We start from the raw sequence: 7,093 nt of genomic DNA on the forward strand, positions 1-7,093 counted from the left end.
CAACTGTTCTCAAGCCACTTTGACCTCTTATTCACAGTACAAAAGAGCCATTTGTTTGTTTTTGAAAGGCCCTTGGCTTTTTCTTGTATCCCATTTGGGCAAATGGCAAAATGACATCATACTTTCCTATTTCCTGTTTTCTCAGGGTTTCCCTGGCATACACCAGGCTAGGTGAAAAAATCCAGCTCTTCAAGCAGCCCCCCAAGGGGCCTCATGAAACCAGTGGCATTCGTCTCTGATACCCTATCAAAATGACTATATTTTTGTAGGCATTCTTTCAGTGGAATGTAATTGTGTACTTCTAGCTGGATATTACCAGTATTTTAAAGATTTACTGCATCCCCTCCTTCACAGTATTGCCAGTTTGCATCCATTCCAGGCTGACTGCACTGGGATAGAATGAAGCTTCATGCCCCTCACCCCTAGTGTTAAGTCTAAGCTATAGGCATCTGGATCATCCAGGAGCTAGGAGACTGTATTCAAGCAGCAACATGGGCAATCAGAGCTGAGAAAAATCAGGCGTCAGAGTTGAGGAAGAAAGAGGAATTGGAACCAAAGGGCAAGCTGAAAATCAGAGCTGAGGGCAAGACCCAGGAGTCAGCAGAAAGGATTGAAAAGCAAACCCTTACATCAGGATTGGGGAGCAAAGGTGAATAACCCTTTTTGGTTTGCAGGTAGAGGCAGCTGCTGGCCTCTAACCATATATTGTGGTCAAGTTGCTCACCTTTTGACATCCACCACCACCTCCATTTCTTAAGGATTCCCTTTGTTGCTGCAGAAAAGCCATTTAGATTGCTTGAGAACGAATCAGAAAGAACAGTAAGGCAACCAGGCTTACTGTAGTTTGTATGTGTATATTGTGTGCTGGCACCCCTTTGAGGGTGAAGTCAAACCATCGAAGAATTACAGTGCCTGCTGTGGCTGTAGAGACAGATGCAGGAGAGATGCAGGTGTCTGATTGTGCAGTGCAAGTGTACCACAGTGCTTCTTCTTTCTGCGCTCCTCCCAGAAGCCATTCTTCTTCTGGTCATTGCTGTAGATATACAACCTGTCTCCAGGAATATATACAGTACATGTGAAAAAACATATGTATGTATCATGTGTTGTTTTTGTCAACTGCTTACAGATTGTCTTGAGGTATATAAATATATTGTTGTGAGTTTGGTAGGTTAGTCTGCATGATGCAGGAGTACCTTCTGATTCCTAGGTTACACAATCCATCAAGGGTTAACATCTAATGGGGGATTCCATTGTTGAATTAGCCTCAAGCACCTAGTTACCACCTAAGCATGGTTATTGGTATAACAAAGAAAGCTGCTCTGTGCCTGAGGGTGGGCTCCTGTCCCTCACCTGGCTGGTAAGTGAAGAAGACAAAAGCCAAAATGTGTGTGAGCTGAGAGGTGGGCCAGGAGCAGGCAGAAGCTGGAGGGTGAGAGCCATACTTGATTTCTGCTTGATTCCAACACTGTGACTATGGGAGAGACAAGACCATCTGGGGTGTTGATGCTGTGAGCCTCTCCATTATAGACCAAGGTTGTATATATGTGTAAATAAACCATAAATGTAAAGGTAAAAGGTAAAGGACCCCTGGACCATTAAGTCCAGTCAACGCTGACTATGGGGTTGCAGCGCTCATCTTGCTTTCAGACTGAGGGAGCCGGATTTGTCCACAGACAGCTTTCCAGGTCATGTGGCCAGCGTGACTAAACTGCTTCTGGTGCAACGGAAAACACCGTGACGGAAACCAGAGTGCACAGAAAAGCCATTTACCATTCCGCCGCAGCAGCACCTATTTATTTACCGGTACTTGAACTGTCGTGTTTCGAACTGCTAGGTTGGCAGGATCAGAAAGTTGGCGGTTCAAATCCATGCGATGGGGTGAGCTCCCATTGCTCTGTCCCAGCTCCTGCCAACTAAATAAACTATACGTCATAAAGACACCACGGTCTCCACAGTCCTTCATGCCACGAACCCCTGGAATCTCGCAGTGCTTGGAGACTGGGGCGGTGTGCAACAATATGAAACAAATACATAAATCTCTGCCTTCCACTTATGATTGATATACTTCTCTTAGTGGAAATGTAATGAAACTGAAGGTACTTTCTATCACCTTTGGTGGACGTGCCCAAGGATTAAGGCCTTCTGGGAAATGATATATAATGAAATTAAGAAGGTGCTTAAGTGTACCTTTCACAAAAAACCAGAGGCTTTTCTCCTGGGCATGGTAGGCCAATTGGTGTCAAAGAAAGATAGGATGTTTTTTATGTATGCTACAACAGCAGCAAGAGTTTTACTAGCAAAGTATTGGAAGACACAAGAACTACCCACACTGGAAGAGTGGCAGACGAAGGTGATCGAGTATATGGGACTAGCAGAGATGACGAGCAGAATCCGTGACCAAGGGAAAGAGACGGCGGAAGAAGATTGGAAGAAATTTAAATTTTATCTTAAAAATTATTGTAAAATTATTGAGTGTTAAAATGTCATGGGTAAAGCATAACAGATTTGCAGCGATAAATGATTGGATAAGAGGAAAGAAAGAGGTTAAAGAAAGGAATTAATAAGTAATTTGGACCAGGGGTTGCTGAAAAAAAAAGCTCAAAACAGGGATGCAGAAAAGGGAGGCATGGGGAAGTCGCTGAAATTGGGTACATGAAAAAATTTATGAAATTATACATGTTTATATGTTTGTTTGTTTGTGTTTGTCTTTTGTATTGTTTTATATTATATGTTGAAAAACCAATAAAAAATTTATATATATAAAAAAAAGATATACTTCTCTTAGCTGCCATCTTTGCCACTCTGATGATCCCTGCTGCTTTCTTCTGCTGCTGTCTGCTCCTGCTGTTTATACAACCACGAGGAGAGGAGGAGAGCATTACACCGCCAGCTGCCACTACACAACCTGCTTACAGCCTGCTCACTTTTACTTCTGAGAGGCATGGGGAGCTCCAGGTAGCTGCACTGGGCTCCTCACTCCCACATTCCTTTGTGCTTTTCAAAATTGTTTGTAAACTAATAATGATACATAAGCAAAAGCTTAAGTTTTATCCGCTAAACTTTGCTGAAATGTAAGAATTCCCTTAAGTGTCTATGCATTACAAACCACTCTGCATGAGTTCATTATTTCATCATTAATGTTTCAGTTGCAAGGTCTCGTAAAAATACCATTACTGATGCAGATATTTTATGACATTTGACTTCAACACTGCTGCAGCGACTAGCCATTGTTATCAAATCTTCAAAATATGAAATTTTGCTGCAAACTAATCAATCAAAATACAATATAGTCCACAAGAAATATGGCTTTAATTTTGGTTTAATTTCATAACATATGCCAGTATTCCAGAAACTGAACAATTCCCCACCTCAAACAGTATTTGGTTCAATCTGGTTGATCTTAATTTAAATTGAAAATAAATTATTATCTTCACTTTGAACCCCTCTCCCACATTTATCAATAGATCAACACCTTATATTGGGAAAGGGCATATAATGGCTCTTTTTCAACAAATTAAACCATTAATATAAGATTTAACCAATGATTGGGTGAATGCCCTGAAGCTACTTGAAACCCTTATGAAATAGTAAGATATCTGACACAGCAGAGGCAGATAATGAGGCTTTGGATCTCAGCCTGAAACACTGAAGTCTTGGGTAAAAAGAGAGAAGATTTTAGGCATCTAAAAGCAATAAGTATTTTGCGCATGGGTATAACACATCCATAAACTTGCTAGAATATTTTTAAACCAAACCAATTAATTTATGCTTATTTCTAATTTGCTTTGACATCTGACTCATTGCTGTGGGTTTTTTTAATGCTGAATATTTGCCTTTATTATAATGTAAATTGTGATTTTGTTCTAAATGTGGCTTTCTATAGCCCCCCCCCCCTGATTTCTATCAGCTTAAAACAGGTTGAGTAATATGGGTATAATTTTTAATTGTTTGCATTATTTACAAAGTTCAAATTGTCACTTTGAGATTACTATAAATACAGCTAAAATGATCTATTTTAAATCCAATAAAATATTAGAGATATTTTCATGGGTTCTGTGACCTTTCATTTCATAAGCAATGGCATTGGTACAGAGTGGCCGTCATGTAAGGTACTTGAAGATTCTTAGTTTAATTCTATTTTTCCAATAACCTTATTTCCCCCCTTAATTCTTTTGAGTTGTGCATGTATTGAGTCCAGTTAATACTGAAAGTAGAGAAAAGTATTTATCTAAAAAATAAATAAATAAAAGCTATTGGGGAGGGGAAACATTGAATGCACCCATTTGTACATGATTTACATGCTGTGGATGCCTTGTAAACATTTTCCTGTTTGTTTAAACTATCTTTCAACGAGGATGTAGTTGCCCTTAAGCCAACGACAGTCATCAGCTGGTATTTTTCTGTAGCACACTTGAGTGTAGATCCATGTACACTCTTGTAACCTGGTGCCTATAGCCAGCTTTCCAGATCATTTGGTTCTTCGTGTATCTGATTTTGGGGGGAGGGTGGCGGTGGGGAGGGGCTAGATTATTGCACAATATATTTTATTTATTCATTAGATTTTAGACTTGTAAGTTAAAGTATACTAAATCATGATGTTAACAAGTATTTGTCCCTAGTGGTGTTTTGGGCGGGGGGAGTTATTTAAAAGCTAGGGAATGAAGAATGCAAAATGATTTACTGTTCAGACTCTCTGCTCTGGTCCAATCCTGTACTGATAGTACCTTCCCAATATATTGTGATGTTTCATACAATACAGTGAACATAACCAACTTGTTATCTTCAGTAAAGGATTGCTAAAACAGTGAGAAGCACAATTTTGCAGGAAAGAAATTAGCGACAAAACAATTATTTGCTTCTGTTATTGTAAATCCTATTTATTGGTATATGATCAACAAGCTGTTGATTTATAAGGACTCCGGACTTTACTGTGATATTTGGTTCCAAAGAACAATTGCATATCAATAATGCACAAGTCTGTATAAGCACCTACTTCTTGAAAATCATCACTGCTTGAAATTTGGTCCAGGAGGTTAGAAATGAATTAAACTGTAAGTGAAACAAAACCAAACAAAAAGGAAAGGAAAGGAAGTGGTCAGGGCACTGCAATTTCCACTAGAAGATTCTCAGGATCATTATAGCCACCAACACATTCAAAAAGAAAGGAAAGGATACGGTGGCTTTTGTAGTGAACTGGTTAATGGATTTGGACAAATATCAGATGATCTAGCAAGGGCTACATTGGGTGCTTGGGCAGTAAAGAAAGATTGCAGTCCCTTAAGGAATCTCATTGTATGGTTTGAATATTACAGAAAAAATAGGTCAGGTTTACACTGCCCTCCAGAGCCTGTACTTTTACCATCTTATCGGGAGATCTATTCCATACAATATAGGAAATGAGTCTTAATGTGGTGGCACCTACCTATTGTATTTCTGTCCCATTAAATATTAGACAGGTGCCTTTTTGGTGCCTATTGAAGACTTTTCTTTCAACCAGTCTTTTAACTGGAGACCTTTCTCCCAGTCTGCATCTCTATTGTGATTATTTTTGACTGTTTTTATATATGGAATTTTAAATATTTGTTTTATATATTGAACTATTTGTTTTTATTTTTGGGATGTAACTATTTCATTCGCTTTATACAACAGAAGAACACCTGGCACTAGAGATAATCGCTTCATTGGTGCACAAGAAACTGAGATAGTGCTCCAGAAACCTGCTAAAGGACAAGAAAGTACAAGAAGGAAGCGGCTGGAGGGAACGACTTATGGTTTTAGTTGTCTCTACACAAATGCAGAATATGGGAAATAAGCAAGATGAATTGGAGCTTTTAGTACAGGGTGGCAAATATGACCTGGTAGGTATTACTGAAACCTGGTGGGATGAGACTCATGATTGGAATGTAGGAATTGAGGGACATAACCTGTTCAAAACAAACAGACCAAACAAGAGTTGAATATATGGAGCTGGTGGGTGGAGGGCACCACCCTCAATTCCTTCTCTAAATTAGTCACATTTCATAGACCCAGATATATATGGGCACTATAAAGGATGGGAGAAAAAAGGTTTGTACAGCACACAAGTCTAATTTACCAAGGGAAAACCCTTGACATTGTAACAGTTAGACCTCCAAGTTAAGAGATTTGAAGGCAAATGGTTTCCAAAAGGCTATGATTAGGTCTCTTATGACAAAATTGCACAGAACCAATGGAGTCCCTCAGTCGCTAACTTGATCTTAAAAACTTTTGTTTAATCCCTGGCAAACTTGCGGGGGGAGGGTGTGGCAGTAGCCATCTACTGTATGCTGCTATGTCATCACTAGGGACGCGGGTGGTGCTGTGGTCTAAACCACTGAGCCTTGGGCTTGCTGATCAAAAGGTTGGAGGTTTGAATCCCTGCGACGGGGTGAGCTACCGTTGCTCGGTCCCAGCTCCTGCCAACCTAGCAGTTTGAAAGCACGCCAAAAAGTGCAAGTAGATTAATTGGTACCGCTCCGGCGTGAAGTTAAACGGCGTTTCCGTGCGCTGCTCTGGTGTCCATGTTCCGCTGCACCAGAAGTGGCTTAGTCATGCTGGCCACATGACCCGGGAAAACTGTCTGCAGAGTGGACAAACGCTGGCTCCCTCAGCCTGTAAAGCGAGATGAGGCCGCAACCCCGCACTTTTCGGTGTCTGCGTCTGTGCATACGAGATTTTCAGCGCCGTGGAAGCAAGTCCCTGCGCCGCACTGTGCTGGTTTAGCGCAACACGAGAGCAGGTGGCTCAGTTTGGGGGTGGATTGGGGGGCTGGTCAAACAACCTCCGCAGGCCACTTCGGGCCCATGGGCCTTAGATTGCTGACCTCTGCCTTAGACCATGTGAGAGGTATTAGGCTGGAAAATTTCCATTTTGAAGGGAATTGCCTTTGAGTCTTTCTCCAAAACTCAGTGAAGGATATAAAATAAACTCTCCTGAAGGAAAGAGTAAATAGTCTGGAGGCTGGAATGTAGACTGTGGAGAGAGACCTTTGCTTTTAGGTCTGTTTGAATTATTTCATATTTTGGAAGATGCTGAGCCAGTGCTGGACAGCGCAATACATTGCACGGATAGTCTG

The sequence above is a fragment of the Podarcis raffonei genome, chromosome 10, assembly GCF_027172205.1.
Source record: "Podarcis raffonei isolate rPodRaf1 chromosome 10, rPodRaf1.pri, whole genome shotgun sequence".
Taxonomy (NCBI): Eukaryota; Metazoa; Chordata; class Lepidosauria; order Squamata; family Lacertidae; genus Podarcis; species Podarcis raffonei.